This window comes from Salmo salar, chromosome ssa04, assembly GCF_905237065.1.
Source record: "Salmo salar chromosome ssa04, Ssal_v3.1, whole genome shotgun sequence".
NCBI classification, from domain to species: domain Eukaryota; kingdom Metazoa; phylum Chordata; class Actinopteri; order Salmoniformes; family Salmonidae; genus Salmo; species Salmo salar.
This window is the reverse complement of record NC_059445.1, coordinates 80014605-80032854: the sequence shown is the minus strand read 5'-3', so window position 1 is coordinate 80032854 and position 18250 is coordinate 80014605.

Sequence of the window (18250 nt, the reverse complement as noted above, 5' to 3'; positions counted from 1 at the left end):
ATGTCAGTGTGTTAGAGAGGGAACGTATGTCAGTGTGTTAGAGAGGGAACGTATGTCAGTGTGTTAGAGAGGGAACGTATGTCAGTGTGTTAGAGAGGGAACGTATGTCAGTGTGTTAGAGAGGAACGTATGTCAGTGTGTTAGAGAGGGAACGTATGTCAGTGTGTTAGAGAGGGAACGTATGTCAGTGTGTTAGAGAGGGAACGTATGTCAGTGTGTTAGAGAGGGAACGTATGTCAGTGTGTTAGAGAGGGAACGTATGTCAGTGTGTTAGAGAGGGAACGTATGTCAGTGTGTTAGAGAGGGAACGTATGTCAGTGTGTTAGAGAGGGAACGTATGTCAGTGTGTTAGAGAGGGAACGTATGTCAGTGTGTTAGAGAGGGAACGTATGTCAGTGTGTTAGAGAGGGAACGTATGTCAGTGTGTTAGAGAGGAAACGTATGTCAGTGTGTTAGAGAGGGAACGTATGTCAGTGTGTTAGAGAGGGAACGTATGTCAGTGTGTTAGAGAGGGAACGTATGTCAGTGTGTTAGAGAGGGAACGTATGTCAGTGTGTTAGAGAGGGAACGTATGTCAGTGTGTTAGAGAGGGAACGTATGTCAGTGTGTTAGAGAGGGAACGTATGTCAGTGTGTTAGAGAGGGAACGTATGTCAGTGTGTTAGAGAGGGAACGTATGTCAGTGTGTTAGAGAGGGAACGTATGTCAGTGTGTTAGAGAGGGAACGTATGTCAGTGTGTTAGAGAGGGAACGTATGTCAGTGTGTTAGAGAGGGCACGTATGTCAGTGTGTTAGAGAGGGAACGTATGTCAGTGTGTTAGAGAGGGAACGTATGTCAGTGTGTTAGAGAGGGAACGTATGTCAGTGTGTTAGAGAGGGAACGTATGTCAGTGTGTTAGAGAGGGCACGTATGTCAGAGTGTTAGAGAGGGAACGTATGTCAGTGTGTTAGAGAGGGAACGTATGTCAGTGTGTTAGAGAGGGCACGTATGTCAGAGTGTTAGAGAGGGAACGTATGTCAGTGTGTTAGAGAGGGAACGTATGTCAGTGTGTTAGAGAGGGCACGTATGTCAGTGTGTTAGAGAGGGAACGTATGTCAGTGTGTTAGAGAGGGCACGTATGTCAGAGTGTTAGAGAGGGAACGTATGTCAGTGTGTTAGAGAGGGAACGTATGTCAGTGTGTTAGAGAGGGAACGTATGTCAGTGTGTTAGAGAGGGCACGTATGTCAGTGTGTTAGAGAGGGAACGTATGTCAGTGTGTTAGAGAGGGAACGTATGTCAGTGAGTTAGAGAGGGCACGTATGTCAGTGTGTTAGAGAGGGAACGTATGTCAGTGTGTTAGAGAGGGCACGTATGTCAGTGTGTTAGAGAGGGAACGTATGTCAGTGTGTTAGAGAGGGAACATATGTCAGTGTGTTAGAGAGGGAACGTATGTCAGTGTGTTAGAGAGGGAACGTATGTCAGTGTGTTAGAGAGGGAACGTATGTCAGTGTGTTAGAGAGGGAACGTATGTCAGTGTGTTAGAGAGGGAACGTATGTCAGTGTGTTAGAGAGGGAACGTATGTCAGTGTGTTAGAGAGGGAACGTATGTCAGTGTGTTAGAGAGGGAACGTATGTCAGTGTGTTAGAGAGGGAACGTATGTCAGTGTGTTAGAGAGGGCACGTATGTCAGAGTGTGTTAGAGAGGGAACGTATGTCAGTGTGTGTGAGAGGGAACGTATGTCAGTGTGTGTGAGAGGGCACGTATGTCAGTGTGTTAGAGAGGGAACGTATGTCAGTGTGTTAGAGAGGGCACGTATGTCAGTGTGTTAGAGTGGGAACGTATGTCAGTGTGTTAGAGAGGGAACGTATGTCAGTGTGTGTCAGAGGGCACGTATGTCAGTGTGTTAGAGAGGGCACGTATGTCAGTGTGTTAGAGAGGGAACGTATGTCAGTGTGTGTTAGAGAGGGAACGTATGTCAGTGTGTTAGAGAGGGAACGTATGTCAGTGTGTTAGAGAGGGAACGTATGTCAGTGTGTTAGAGAGTGAACGTATGTCAGTGTGTTAGAGAGGGAACGTATGTCAGTGTGTTAGAGAGGGAACGTATGTCAGTGTGTTAGAGAGGGAACGTATGTCAGTGTGTTAGAGAGGGAACGTATGTCAGTGTGTTAGAGAGGGAACGTATGTCAGTGTGTTGAGAGGGCACGTATGTCAGTGTGTGTCAGAGGGCACGTATGTTAGTGTGTTAGAGAGGGAACGTATGTCAGTGTGTTAGAGAGGGAACGTATGTCAGTGTGTTAGAGAGGGAACGTATGTCAGTGTGTTAGAGAGGGAACGTATGTCAGTGTGTTAGAGAGGGAACGTATGTCAGTGTGTTAGAGAGGGAACGTATGTCAGTGTGTTAGAGAGGGAACGTATGTCAGTGTGTTAGAGAGGGAACGTATGTCAGTGTGTGTCAGAGGGCACGTATGTCAGTGTGTGTCAGAGGGCACGTATGTCAGTGTGTTAGAGAGGGAACGTATGTCAGTGTGTTAGAGAGGGAACGTATGTCAGTGTGTTAGAGAGGGCACGTATGTCAGTGTGTTAGAGAGGGCACGTATGTCAGTGTGTTAGAGAGGGAACGTATGTCAGTGTGTTAGAGAGGGAACGTATGTCAGTGTGTTAGAGAGGGAACGTATGTCAGTGTGTTAGAGAGGGAACGTATGTCAGTGTGTTAGAGAGGGAACGTATGTCAGAGGGCATGTATGTCAGTGTGTTAGAGAGCGAACGTATGTCAGAGGGCATGTATGTCAGTGTGTTAGAGAGGGAACGTATGTCAGTGTGTTAGAGAGGGAACGTATGTCAGTGTGTTAGAGAGGGCACGTATGTCAGAGTGTGTTAGAGAGGGAACGTATGTCAGTGTGTTAGAGAGGGCACGTATGTCAGTGTGTTAGAGAGGGCACGTATGTCAGAGTGTGTTAGAGAGGGAACGTATGTCAGTGTGTTAGAGAGGACACGTATGTCAGTGTGTTAGAGAGGGCATGTGTGTCAGTGTGTTAGAGAGGGAACGTATGTCAGTGTGTTAGAGAGGGCACGTATGTCAGTGTGTGTGAGAGGGCACGTATGTCAGTGTGTTAGAGAGGGCACGTATGTCAGAGTGTGTCAGAGGGCATGTCTGTCAGAGGGCATGTATGTCAGAGGGCACGTATGTCAGTGTGTGTCAGAGGGCATGTGTGTGTGAGAGGGCACGTATGTCAGTGTGTGTGAGAGGGCATGTGTGTGTGAGAGGGCATGTCTGTCAGAGGGCATGTATGTCAGTGTGTTAGAGAGGGCACGTATGTCAGTGTGTGTCAGAGGGCATGTCTGTCAGAGGGCATGTATGTCAGAGGGCACGTATGTCAGTGTGTGTCAGAGGGCATGTGTGTGAGCGGGCACGTATGTCAGTGTGTGTGAGAGGGCATGTGTGTGTGAGAGGGCACGTATGTCAGTGTGTGTGAGAGGGCACGTATGTCAGTGTGTTAGAGAGGGCACGTATGTCAGTGTGTTAGAGAGGGCACGTATGTCAGTGTGTTAGAGAGGGCACGTATGTCAGTGTGTTAGAGAGGGAACGTATGTCAGTGTGTTAGAGAGGGAACGTATGTCAGTGTGTTAGAGAGGGAACGTATGTCAGTGTGTTAGAGAGGGCACGTATGTCAGTGTGTTAGAGAGGGCACGTATGTCAGTGTGTTAGAGAGGGAACGTATGTCAGTGTGTTAGAGAGGGAACGTATGTCAGTGTGTTAGAGAGGGCACGTATGTCAGTGTGTTAGAGAGGGAACGTATGTCAGTGTGTTAGAGAGGTCACGTATGTCAGAGTGTTAGAGAGGGAACGTATGTCAGTGTGTTAGAGAGGGAATGTAATGTCAGTGTGTTAGAGAGGGCATGTATGTCAGTGTGTTAGAGAGGGAACGTATGTCAGTGTGTTAGAGAGGGAACGTATGTCAGTGTGTTAGAGAGGGCACGTATGTCAGAGTGTTAGAGAGGGAACGTATGTCAGTGTGTTAGAGAGGGAACGTATGTCAGTGTGTTAGAGAGGGCACGTATGTCAGAGTGTTAGAGAGGGAACGTATGTCAGTGTGTTAGAGAGGGAACGTATGTCAGTGTGTTAGAGAGGGAACGTATGTCAGTGTGTTAGAGAGGGAACGTATGTCAGTGTGTTAGAGAGGGAACGTATGTCAGTGTGTTAGAGAGGGCACGTATGTCAGTGTGTTAGAGAGGGAACGTATGTCAGTGTGTTAGAGAGGGAACGTATGTCAGAGTGTTAGAGAGGGAACGTATGTCAGAGTGTTAGAGAGGGAACGTATGTCAGAGTGTTAGAGAGGGAACGTATGTCAGTGTGTTAGAGAGGGCACGTATGTCAGTGTGTTAGAGAGGGCACGTATGTCAGTGTGTTAGAGAGGGAACGTATGTCAGTGTGTTAGAGAGGGCACGTATGTCAGAGTGTTAGAGAGGGAACGTATGTCAGTGTGTTAGAGAGGGAACGTATGTCAGTGTGTTAGAGAGGGAACGTATGTCAGTGTGTTAGAGAGGGCACGTATGTCAGTGTGTTAGAGAGGGCACGTATGTCAGTGTGTTAGAGAGGGAACGTATGTCAGTGTGTTAGAGAGGGAACGTATGTCAGTGTGTTAGAGAGGGAACGTATGTCAGTGTGTTAGAGAGGGAACGTATGTCAGTGTGTTAGAGAGGGCACGTATGTCAGTGTGTTAGAGAGGGCACGTATGTCAGAGTGTGTTAGAGAGGGAACGTATGTCAGTGTGTTAGAGAGGGAACGTATGTCAGTGTGTGTGAGAGGGCACGTATGTCAGTGTGTTAGAGAGGGAACGTATGTCAGAGTGTTAGAGAGGGAACGTATGTCAGTGTGTGTGAGAGGGAACGTATGTCAGAGTGTTAGAGAGGGAACGTATGTCAGAGTGTTAGAGAGGGAACGTATGTCAGAGTGTTAGAGAGGGAACGTATGTCAGTGTGTTAGAGAGGGAACGTATGTCAGTGTGTTAGAGAGGGAACGTATGTCAGAGGGCATGTATGTCAGTGTGTTAGAGAGGGAACGTATGTCAGTGTGTGTGAGAGGGCACGTATGTCAGTGTGTTAGAGAGGGAACGTATGTCAGTGTGTGTTAGAGAGGGAACGTATGTCAGAGTGTTAGAGAGGGAACGAATGTCAGAGTGTTAGAGAGGGAACGTATGTCAGTGTGTTAGAGAGGGAACGTATGTCAGTGTTTTAGAGAGGGCACGTATGTCAGTGTGTTAGAGAGGGCACGTATGTCAGAGTGTTAGAGAGGGAACGTATATCAGTGTGTTAGAGAGGGAACGTATGTCAGTGTGTTAGAGAGGGAACGTATGTCAGAGGGCATGTATGTCAGTGTGTTAGAGAGGGAACGTATGTCAGTGTGTTAGAGAGGGAACGTATGTCAGAGTGTTAGAGAGGGCACGTATGTCAGAGTGTGTTAGAGAGGGAACGTATGTCAGTGTGTTAGAGAGGGAACGTATGTCAGTGTGTTAGAGAGGGAACGTATGTCAGTGTGTTAGAGAGGGAACGTATGTCAGAGTGTTAGAGAGGGCACGTATGTCAGTGTGTTAGAGAGGGCATGTGTGTCAGTGTGTTAGAGAGGGAACGTATGTCAGTGTGTTAGAGAGGGCACGTATGTCAGTGTGTGTGAGAGGGCACGTATGTCAGTGTGTGTGAGAGGGCACGTATGTCAGTGTGTGTGAGAGGGCATGTCTGTCAGAGGGCATGTATGTCAGTGTGTGTGAGCGGGCACGTATGTCAGTGTGTGTGAGAGGGCATGTCTGTTAGAGGGCATGTATGTCAGAGGGCACGTATGTCAGTGTGTGTCAGAGGGCATGTGTGTGAGCGGGCACGTATGTCAGTGTGTGTGAGAGGGCATGTGTGTGTGAGAGGGCACGTATGTCAGAGGGCACGTATGTCAGTGTGTGTCAGAGGGCATGTGTGTGAGCGGGCACGTATGTCAGTGTGTGTGAGAGGGCATGTGTGTGTGAGAGGGCACGTATGTCAGTGTGTGTGAGAGGGCACGTATGTCAGTGTGTGTGAGAGGGCACGTATGTCAGTGTGTGTGAGAGGGCATGTGTGTGTGAGAGGGCACGTGTGTTAGAGAGGGCACGTGTGTGTGAGAGGGTACGTGTGTGTGAGAGGGTACGTATGTCAGAGGGCATGTGTGTGTGAGAGGGCACGCGTGTGTGAGAGGGCACGTGTGTTAGAGAGGGCACGTGTGTTAGAGAGGGCACGTGTGTGTGAGAGGGTACGTGTGTGTGAGAGGGCACGTGTGTGAGAGGGCACGTGTGTTAGAGAGGGCACGTGTGTTAGAGAGGGCACGTGTGTGTGAGAGGGCACGTGTGTTAGAGAGGGTACACAATGACCCTTAGGTATGGGTTTTAAGATGTATAATTTCCCTTGTCAACACATCACCCTATTCTCTGGAATGACCCATATGTCAACACATCACCCTATTCTCTGGAATGACCCATATGTCAACACATTACCCTATTCTCTGGAATGACCCATATGTCAACACCACCCTATTCTCTGGAATCACCCATATGTCAACACATCACCCTATTCTCTGGAATGACCCATATGTCAACACCACCCTATTCTCTGGAATGACCCATATGTCAACACATCACCCTATTCTCTGGAATGGGCCCATATGTTTCTGTGGAGCAACACTGACTAGGTGGTAGTAGCACCCTTTGTTGTTACTTGACTGGCTGTAGGCCTATAAGTTCATATAAACAGAAATGATGTGCCCGGTCAGTGACGTGTAGAGTTCAGTATTAGAACATGAATCCTAAACCGCCAATGAGAGATGCTGTATATCCTTTTATGGCAGTGAGTCTGCATCGGGGCTCGGGCTGATCTTGGCAGGCTGGTAGACTACGAGTCCAACTGGCTCTGTCACTGGGTGTTGCACTACCAGCCTCTCTGACTCACCAGGTGTCCGTGGCACATGTGGCTCCTGTCCCTACATGTCCCGAGACACTCCTTAAACCTGGCCGGTCATCCACAACCTCTCCCAGTCATTTACAATTAAGGTATTAAGAACTTCGGCTCACTCACTCATCTTCGCTTGCTCCATCAACAAATGGATCTCCACACCTTCCTATTCTGGGCCAGGTCCCAGGCTGATATGCTTTTAAGTCCCAGGTTGTGTAGGTCGTCCTCCAACTGGGTGTACCACCTGGCTCTCAGTCTTCCTCTTGGGCATTGGGGGATGGCTCCTTAAGGATAAGGGCAGGCTCCAGAGGTGGGTCGTAGTTTTGAGGCTCTGTCCAGGGAGGAGACCTGGACAGAGACCTGGACAGAGCCGACTTTTGCCGTATTGTGGAGTTTGGGATGTGGTCACTCCATGTGATGCCCAGTATGCCATGGAGGCACTTGGAGTCAAAGGCGTCCAGACGACGTGTGAGGTCCAGGGTGAAGTCCATGTATCTGATCCGTACGTCAGGATGGATGACGTGTGAGGTCCAAGGTGAAGTTCCATGTATCTGATCCGTACGTCAGGATGGACGACGTGTGAGGTCCAGGGTGAAGTCCATGTATCTGATCCGTACGTCAGGATGGATGACGTGTGAGGTCCAGGGTGAAGTCCATGTATCTGATCCGTACGTCAGGATGGACGACGTGTGAGGTCCAGGGTGAAGTCCATGTATCTGATCCGTACGCCAGGATGGACGACGTGTGAGGTCCAGGGTGAAGTCCATGTATCTGATCCGTACGCCAGGATGGACGACATGTGAGGTCCAGGGTGAAGTTCCATGTATCTGATCCGTACGTCAGGATGGACGACGTGTGAGGTCCAGGGTGAAGGTCCATGTATCTGATCCGTACGCCAGGATGGAGATGACCAGGCTATTGTATATGCAGAGTTTTAATCTTTTCAGAGAGAGGGTTACATTGTTTCCAGATGATGTTTAGGTTGGCAATGGTTGAGGCTGCCTGGCCAATACGTAGGTGAATGTCAGCTTTGCTCCTGCAGTCAGTTGTTAATGTACTTCTAAGGTAGCAGTACTTAGGAACAATGTGGTGGGGGTCCACAGCAGGGCTGGTTGGAGGAGGTTGGAAGTCGCTAAAAGACTAGATCTTAGTTTGGTCCCAGCTGATCATGAAGCCCAGTGGGTGGGTCTCCTCCTCCACAAGGTGTATGATGTCCAAGAGCTCGGCCAGGATTGCCACATGGTTCAGGTGGTTCAGGTGGTTCAGGTGGTTCAGGTGTTTCAGGTGGTCCAGGTGGTTCAGGTGGTTCAGGTGGTCCAGTTGGTCCAGGGGGTTCAGGTAGTCCAGGGGGTTCAGGTAGTGCAGGTGTTCCAGGTAGTCCAGGTGGTTCAGGTGGTCCAGGGGGTTCAGGTGGTCCAGGTTGTTCAGGTGGTCCCGGGGGTTCAGGTAGTCCAGGTGGTTCAGGTAGTCCAGGTGGTTCAGGTGGTCCAGGGGGTCCAGGGGGTTCAGGTGGTCCAGGTGGTTCGGGTGGTCCGGGTGGTTCAGGGGGTTCAGGTGGTCCAGGTGGTCCAGGTGGTTCAGGGGGTCCAGGTTGTTCAGGTGGTCCAGGTGGTTCAGGTGGTCCAGGTTGTTCAGGTGGTTCAGGTGTTGCAGGTGGTTCAGGTGTTGCAGGTGGTCCAGGTGGTTCAGGGGGTTCAGGTGGTCCAGGTGGTCCAGGTGGTCCAGGTGGTTCAGGTGTTGCAGGTGGTCCAGGTGGTTCAGGTGGTCCAGGTGGTTCAGGTGGTCCAGGTGGTTCAGGTGGTTCAGGTGGTCCAGGTGGTTCAGGTGGTTCAGGTGGTCCAGGTGGTTCAGGTGGTTCAGGTGGTCCAGGTGGTTCAGGTGGTCCAGGGGGTCCAGGTTGTTCAGGTGGTCCAGGTTGTTCAGGTGGTCCAGGTTGTTCAGGTGGTTCAGGTGTTGCAGGTGGTTCAGGTGGTCCAGGTGGTCCAGGTGGTTCAGGTGGTCCAGGTGGTTCAGGTGGTTCAGGTGTTCCAGGTGGTTCAGGTGGTCCAGGTCAGAGAGGCTGAGGCTCCCATATATTGGTATATAGAGTAAGTATTCATGGAGATGACCTCACGGACGGGAGTGCGTTGAGTGTAAATAAAGATTTAAATAGGTTGGCCTCTCGATTTCATTTTTTTCCTGGAAATCCTATTTAGGATATGTCTCTCTGTACGCAGGTCTCTTTGCGTGGGTATGTGCACGTACATGTATCCATTTCTGCTATTCCCTAGTATTGAGATGATATCACTTGCCTTTCTCTGGAAATCAAAAAAAAGGGAAATGATCCCTCTGAAGTCATGATGATCAAACAAGTTGTTGACAGAATCTGTCCCCTGTCCCCTGTCCTCTGTCCCCTGTCCTCTGTCCTCTGTCCTCTGTCCCCTGTCCCCTGTCCCTCTGTCCTCTGTCCCCTGTCCTCTGTCCCCTGTCCCCTGTCCTCTGTCCCCTGTCCCCTGTCCCCTGTCCCCTGTTCCCTGTCCTCTGTCCCCTGTTCCCTGTCCTCTGTCCCCTGTCCCCTGTCCTCTGTCTCCTGTCCTCTGTCCCCTGTCCCCTGTCCTCTGTCCCCTGTCCCCTGTCCTCTGTCCCCTGTCCTCTGTCCCCTGTCCCCTGTCCTCTGTCCCCTGTTCCCTGTCCTCTGTCCCCTGTACCCTGTCTCCTGTCCTCTGTCCCCTGTCCTCTGTCCCCTGTACCCTGTCCCCTGTCCTCTGTCCTCTCCACAACAAAAGAAGCCTTACCTGGAGCGCAGTGTGAAGGAGGATGAGGACAACATCAGAGAAATGCCCAGTCACATAGAACCAACAACACACACTCATTGACAAACACACACTCATTGACAAACACACTCATTGACAAACACTCATTGACAAACACACACTCATTGACAAACACACACTCATTGACAAACACACACACTTTTGCAAATGTATAATGTTCCCTCTGATATGATTTCTGTATGTAATAACCGGCTACAGGAACCCTTAAACAACTGACCAAGCAGGTACCATTGTCTGTAGTGTTTCTGGCTTGTTTGCCAGTTCTGTAACATCTGTCATGTTAATCTGAAGGCACTCTGTCCTCACATTACCTTAGGCAAGTTAAATCATTCACTTGTCAAGTGTCTTGTAATGTCATTTTCACTTCTCTGCTGTTTTTGTTACTGATGCAATTTGTTGATATGGTAATAAAAGTTGGTATTGTGCAACGTTTGTTTATTTCAGAGATTTACTGGTGTTCTTGCCTGCTGGTTTGACTGTTGTATCAGTCAATGGTAGACTTGTCTGTTTCCTGTGTGTGTGTGTGTGTGTGTGTGTGTGTGTGTGTGTGTGTGTGTGTGTGTGTGTGTGTGTGTGTGTGTGTGTGTGTGTGTGTGTGTGTGTGTGTGTGTGTGTGTGTCTTTATCTTTGTATGTGCAAGGCTGTTTGTTTTTCCCTTCCTATACGTCACTGGTTTCCTGTCAGGAGGTTTTGGGCTCCCTGATATCCTGTGTCCTCTCTCTCCATCCCTCTCTTCATCTTCCCTATCGTTCTCTCTCTCATCTCCTCTCAATCTTCCTCCCCCTTCTTGAGTTGTCCTCTTGCTCTCCCCCTCTCTCTCCCCTATCTTCTCCCCTCTCCCTCTCTCCCCTCTCCCATCTCCCCTTCTATCTCCCCCTCTCCCTCTCTCCTCTCCTCTCTCCCCTCTCCCTCTCTCACTGACACCACCAAACCCACTCTGTTTCACTGATCATCTGGTAGACTGTCTGTCTGTCTCAGTCTGTCTGTAGGCGATGTCCTACTGAGGCTCAGTATTGGTAAGGAGCTGTTCCGGACTTCCTCCTTGACTTCCTGCAGACAGTCCCTCTTGTGTCAAGCCAGTCCAGCCAGTGTGTCCGTATGGGTGCTTGGGCAATGTGTGTCTGTTTGGAAAGGGATGTGTGATGATGCACAAGGGTGTGTCTTATTGGGTAATGTCCTAATTTTAAGAGGATGAAGTATCTCTGCTTTAGGATTACACATGAAGGGAAATTCTGCCTTTAGGTAAGACGAGACACAGGAAGACAACGTGGACAGCAATCTGCAGTATAATTAATGAATAATTAAGCCCTCAACCGTATTTTATGGGTGGAGACATCTTACTCTGTTCTAGAACATGGAGTCATGCTTCGGTGTGTGTCGACCTCTTGTGGTCAATGAGTCATCAAATCAAATTTAAAAAATGGAATCAAAGTTTATTGGTCACATACACATATTTGCAGATTGTATTGCAGGTTCAGCAAAATGCTTGTGTTTCTAGCTCCAACATGGCAGTAATGCTGGTGTTTCTAGCTCCAACAGAGCAGTAATGCTGGTGTTTCTAGCTCCAACAGTGCAGTAATGCTGGTGTTTCTAGCTCCAACAGGGCAGTAATGCTGGTGTTTCTAGCTCCAACAGAGCAGTAATGCTGGTGTTTCTAGCTCCAACAGGGCAGTAATGCTGGTGTTTCTAGCTCCAACAGGGCAGTAATGCTGGTGTTTCTAGCTCCAACAGGGCAGTAATGCTGGTGTTTCTAGCTCCAACAGGGCAGTAATGCTGGTGTTTCTAGCTCCAACAGGGCAGTAATGCTGGTGTTTCTAGCTCCAATAGGGCAGTAATGCTGGTGTTTCTAGCTCCAACAGAGCAGTAATGCTGGTGTTTCTAGCTCCAACAGAGCAGTAATGCTGGTGTTTCTAGCTCCAACATGGCAGTAATGCTGGTGTTTCTAGCTCCAACAGAGCAGTAATGCTGGTGTTTCTAGCTCCAACAGTGCAGTAATGCTTGTGTTTCTAGCTCCAACAGATCAGTAATGCTTGTGTTTCTAGCTCCAACAGATCAGTAATGCTGGTGTTTCTAGCTACAACAGAGCAGTAATGCTGGTGTTTCTAGCTCCAACAGAGCAGTACTGCTGGTGTTTCTATCTCCAACAGAGCAGTAATGCTGGTGTTTCTAGCTCCAACAGAGCAGTAATGCTGGTGTTTCTAGCTCCAACATGGCAGTAATGCTGGTGTTTCTAGCTCCAACAGAGCAGTAATGCTGGTGTTTCTAGCTCCAACAGTGCAGTAATGCTGGTGTTTCTAGCTCCAACATGGCAGTAATGCTGGTGTTTCTAGCTCCAACATGGCAGTAATGCTGGTGTTTCTAGCTCCAACAGAGCAGTAATGCTGGTGTTTCTAGCTCCAACAGAGCAGTAATGCTGGTGTTTCTAGCTCCAACATGGCAGTAATGCTGGTGTTTCTAGCTCCAACAGAGCAGTAATGCTGGTGTTTCTAGCTCCAACAGGGCAGTAATGTTTGTGTTTCTAGCTCCAACATGGCAGTAATGCTGGTGTTTCTAGCTCCAACAGAGCAGTAATGCTGGTGTTTCTAGCTCCAACAGAGCAGTAATGCTGGTGTTTCTAGCTCCAACATGGCAGTAATGCTGGTGTTTCTAGCTCCAACAGAGCAGTAATGCTGGTGTTTCTAGCTCCAACAGAGCAGTAATGCTGGTGTTTCTAGCTCCAACAGAGCAGTAATACTGGTGTTTCTAGCTCCAACAGAGCAGTAATGCTGGTGTTTCTAGCTCCAACAGAGCAGTAATACTGGTGTTTCTAGCTCCAACAGAGCAGTAATGCTGGTGTTTCTAGCTCCAACATGGCAGTAATGCTGGTGTTTCTAGCTCCAACATGGCAGTAATGCTGGTGTTTCTAGCTCCAACAGGGCAGTAATGCTGGTGTTTCTAGCTCCAACAGAGCAGTAATGCTGGTGTTTCTAGCTCCAACAGAGCAGTAATGCTGGTGTTTCTAGCTCCAACATGGCAGTAATGCTGGTGTTTCTAGCTCCAACAGGGCAGTAATGCTGGTGTTTCTAGCTCCAACAGAGCAGTAATGCTGGTGTTTCTAGCTCCAACATGGCAGTAATGCTGGTGTTTCTAGCTCCAACAGAGCAGTAATGCTGGTGTTTCTAGCTCCAACAGAGCAGTAATGCTGGTGTTTCTAGCTCCAACATGGCAGTAATGCTGGTGTTTCTAGCTCCAACAGAGCAGTAATGCTGGTGTTTCTAGCTCCAACAGGGCAGTAATGTTTGTGTTTCTAGCTCCAACATGGCAGTAATGCTGGTGTTTCTAGCTCCAACAGAGCAGTAATGCTGGTGTTTCTAGCTCCAACGGAGCAGTAATGCTGGTGTTTCTAGCTCCAACAGGGCAGTAATGCTGGTGTTTCTAGCTCCAACAGGGCAGTAATGCTGGTGTTTCTAGCTCCAACGGAGCAGTAATACAGAACAATAAGATGGATGTCGGTGGTTTTGAACTACAAAATATCTCGTGCAGCAACCTTCTCATGAACTACAAGAAAAACAATACAAATCCCCCAAAAATATCAATAATAAAGAAGTCAAGAAATCTCAGAATGAGCAGTGTCAGATTCGTGAATCTAAATAATACAGTACATATATGATGGAGTGTATAGGCAGTATGGACAGTATATGAATAGAGAAGGTTTGTAAAGCAGTAGTTATACTGAACGCAAATATAAATGCAACATGTAAAGTGTTGGTCCAATGTTTCATGAGCTGCAATAAAAGATCCCTGAAATTTGTTTACATCCATGTTAGTGAGCATTTCTCCTTTGTCAAGATAATCCATCCACCTGACAGGTGTGGATGTATCCACCTGACAGGTGTGGCATATCAAGAAGGTGATTTAACGGAATTATCATTACACAGGTGCACCTTGTGTTGGGGACAATAAAATGCCCCTAAAATGTGCAGTTTTGTAACACAACACAATGCTATAGATGTCTCAAGTTTTGAGGGAGCATGCAATTGGCATGCTGACTGCAGGAATGTCCACCAGAGCTGCTGCCAGAGAATTGAATGTTCATTAATCTACCATAAGCCACCTCCAACTTTGTTTTAGTCAATTTGGCAGTACGTCCAACCGGCCTCAAAACCGTAGACCACGTGTAACCATGCCAGCCCAGGACCTCCACATCTAGCTTCTTCACCTGCGGGATGGTCTGAGACGAGCCACCCGGACAGCTGATGAAACTGTGGAGTTGAACAACCGAAGAATTTCAGCACAAGCTGTCAGAAAAAGTCTCAGGGAAACTCATCTGAGTGCTTGTCGTCTCCACCAGGGTCTTGACCTGACTGCAGTTCGGTGTCATAACCAGTGGTGGAAAAAGTACTCAATTCTCATACTTGAGTAAAAGTAAAGATACCTTAATAGAAAATGACTCAAGTAAAAGTGAAAGTCACCCAGTAAAATCCTACTTGAGTAAAAGTCTAAATGTATTTGGTTTTAAATATACTTAAATATCATAAGTAAATGTTGTTGCTAAAATATACTTATGTATCAAAAGTAAAAGTACGAATAATAAAAGAATCCTTAAATTAAGCAAATCAGACGGCACAACTGACTTCCGTTGCCAAATGCCCTACTTCTATGGCCACTGGATACCTGGAGAAGTATGCTCTTCACAGATTAATCCTGCTTTCAACTTTTACTTTATTTAGTCAATATTTTCTTAACTCTCTTTTCCTAAAACGGCATTGTTGGTTAAGGGCTTGTAAGTAATAATTTCACGGTAAGTTCTATACCTGTTGTAGTCGACGCATGTGACAAATTGTTATTTACAATGACGGCCTACCCCGGCCAAACCCCAAGCTGGATGACACTGGGCCAATTGGGAGCTGCCCTATGGGACTCCCAATCACAGCTGGTTGTGATACAGCCTGGAATTGAACCAGGGTCTGTGTTGACACACCTAGCACCTCTGAGATGCAGTGCCTTAGACCGCTTCTACCCCTCGGGTGCCCATACAAGCCTAATGGAACGAACATATACCATGATGCATCCCTGTCTTTACCAGGTTTCAGATTTGATAAAATATAAAATCATGACAGTATACTCGTATGCAGTCCTTTGTGTAAACAGTTATAACATTAAGCACCTTTCAGATGGGAGGAGTCACTTACCAAGCTTATGAAACTTCTTATTAAACCCCGATCTCCTCACTCAAACCCCCGGATCTCCTCACTCAAACACACACGGTCTAGATGCCATTACAACCTCTTCCTTTACAGTTTCTCGATTGTTTACACACATTTTCTGAAAGCATACCTCATATTCTCAGAACTCTACACACAAATCAAAAAACACACACAATGGGCAAAACCCTTCAATTCTCCAGCAAAATGAAACTTTACATTCAAAACAATGTTATTTCTTATCAAAATGGTATTTTGTTTTCAAATGACACACATAAACCATCATATGAATAGACATTTATAAGAACCAGTTGAACACTGATGTGCTCAATGTAAAACACTAAGGTGAATGGAAAACACTTCTTCTCCATTCATCATAATGACTTAAGCCTTTTTTTTGGTTCAGTGTTGCCATTACTACAGACAGTACATACATAAGTGTGTTGTACAATATTTGAGAATATTGTTTTTATACTCAGAACACACAAATACACGGTAACAAATATATTTTATTTTTCCCACAAAAACAATGTACATCCCATTCCCAACCAACACAGTTGCACATACAGTGGTCTACATACAAAACAGAAGAATTTAATGTATGCAGTTACAGTAAAATAAAATATGCTGCATCCTCTCTTCTGTTGCGGTCTGGCCACAGCACCTCATCCACATCACAAGCAATGTTTTCCCTGGCCAAGCAGCGGGGGAAATATGGCCTAGCATGGCGATTCCAGCCATGAAAAGCATCAGCTGCTTTATCTCCACATGCGTCTTCCATAGCTTGGAGAAGAGGTATACGCGTTTGTGGCGTTCGGTCATACACTTTCCATCTCCAGGCAGAAAACAATTCCTCAATAGGATGGAGGAATGGAGAATATGGAGGGAGATAAACTAAAAAGCGTGGGTGGGCAGTGAACCAGTTACGAACCAGAGCAGCCCTGTGGAAACTTACCTTGTCCCAAATGACAACGTACCTGAGCTGCTCTGGGCCATCTACCTGATCTGGTGGAATGAGTGTGTTGTGTAGGGTGTCCAGGAATGTGATCAGATGGGCGGTGTTGTAGGGGCCAAGGGTAGCATGGTGATGGATGACGCCGTGGTGGGGAATCGCTGCACACATTGTGATGTTCCCTCCGCGCTGGCCAGGGACTTGAACAATGGCACGCTGGCCGATGATATTCCTTCCCCTCTTTCGTCTTTTTGTGAGGTTGAATCCAACCTCATCAATGAAGATGAACTGGTGCTACTCTGCAGCCACCTCTAGCTCAAGGACTCTCGGAAACACACATGACAATATCAGAAATAGACATGGAGTGGTCACTATTGTGAAGCACAATCATTATGATTACAATACTGAAATATGTATAATTTATACAGTGTTGAGAGTATGCATCAATTGTGGGATTGTATAGGACTCACTTGCACATAGTTATATCGCAATTCTTTGACTCTTTCTGAATTGCGTTCAAATGGCACCCTGTAGACCTGCTTCATCCTGAGATTATTTCTGCGCAAGACACGGTCCAGTGTTGATAAGCTTACCCTATCAATATTTTGAAATGTCATTATTTTCTATTATTTTTCTTTGTATTTGCCGTAATGTTATGGCGTTATTTTCTAGGACCATGTTGATGATTTCAGTTTCCTGTTCAGGACAGGAACACGTTCCCGACCACCTTGTGTTGGTAATCTTTCAGTTCTGCCAAACAAATAGTCAAATACTGTAAATACAAAGTAGGAATACATTTCCCAAATACTTGAAACACACTTTATTTTTCACAGTCCTACAGAACAGTCCACAGGCAATACTGTACTACTGTACTCATTGAGTACCATATTGATATGCAGTACTGCAATTTTCTAGTGAGAGTAGATTTCTTACCTATTCTCATTTCGGAATGTCCGGATGATGGATAATACAGTGTACCTGCTCAAATTTGGCTGTACTCTTTGCCCAGCCTCCCTCATTGTTAGACCATGGTTGACCACACGATCAACCAAAGTGGCTCGGATCTCATCAGAGATTACGGTCCTTAGGCCTTCCTCATCCTTGTCCTCCCCGTCGTCCTCTGGCTCTGCCTCTGTTTCCAATGTTGGCATCCATTGCTCCAAAACAGAAGAGCTCACCTGTTGCCCTTTTATGCTAAAGCTCTGATTGCTAATTGTAAAACTGTGTGATGGCTGTTTGCCCATGTGATGAGTCAGTGTGCATATTTGAATGGCAGTGTGTTCATTGTGAAAACAAGAGATTTTCTGCATGAAAATTGTGCCAAATGCAAAGAATTGTGTGTAGTGTTTTGAAAAAAGTGTTTTAGAACTGCAATTTGAGTGTAAAGCAGGAATTGTGCTTGTAGTTTAGCAGAATTGGTTCAGGGGGTTGGTGCATGAGTTACATGTTGTGGTCATTGTGTCTCAAGTACCAATATTTGTGTGTAAACAATTGAGAAAAACTGTAAACACTGTTTCCCAATTAATGAACATGCACCTGTGGAACGGTCGTTAAGACACTAACAGCTTACAGACGGTAGGCAATTAAGGTCACAGTTATGAAAACTTTGGACACTAAAGAGGCCTTTCTACTGACTCTGAAAAACACCAAAAGAAAGATGCCCAGGATCCCTGATCATCAGCGTGAATGTGCCTTAGGCATGCTGCAAGGAGGCATGAGGACTGCATATGTGGCCAGGGCAATAACTTGCAATGCCCGTACTGTGAGACTCATAAGACAGCGCTACAGGGAGACAGGACGGACAGCTGATTGTCCTCGCAGTGGCAGACCACGTGTAACAACACCTGCACAGGATCGGTACATCCGAACATCACACCTGCGGGACAGGTACAGAATGGCAACAACAACTGCCCGAGTTACACCAGGAACGCACAATCCCTCCATCAGTGCTCAGACTGTCCGCAAAAGGCTGAGAGAGGCTGGACTGAGGGCTTGTAGGCCTGTTGTAAGGCAGGTCCTCACCAGACATCACCGGCAACAACGTCGCCTATGGGCACAAACCCACCGTCACTGGACCAGACAGGACTGGCAAAAAGTGCTCTTCACTGACGAGTCGCAGTTTTGTCTCACCAGGGGTGATGGTTGGATTCGCGTTTATCGTCGAAGGAATGAGCGTTACACCGAGGCCTGTACTCTGGTGCGGGATCGATTTGGAGGTGGAGGGTCCATCATGGTCTGAGGCGGTGTGTCACAGCATCATCGGACTGAGCTTGTTGTCATTGCGGGAAATCTCAATGCTGTGCATTAGAGGGAAGTCATCCTCCTCCCTCATGTTGTACCCTTCCTGCAGACTCAT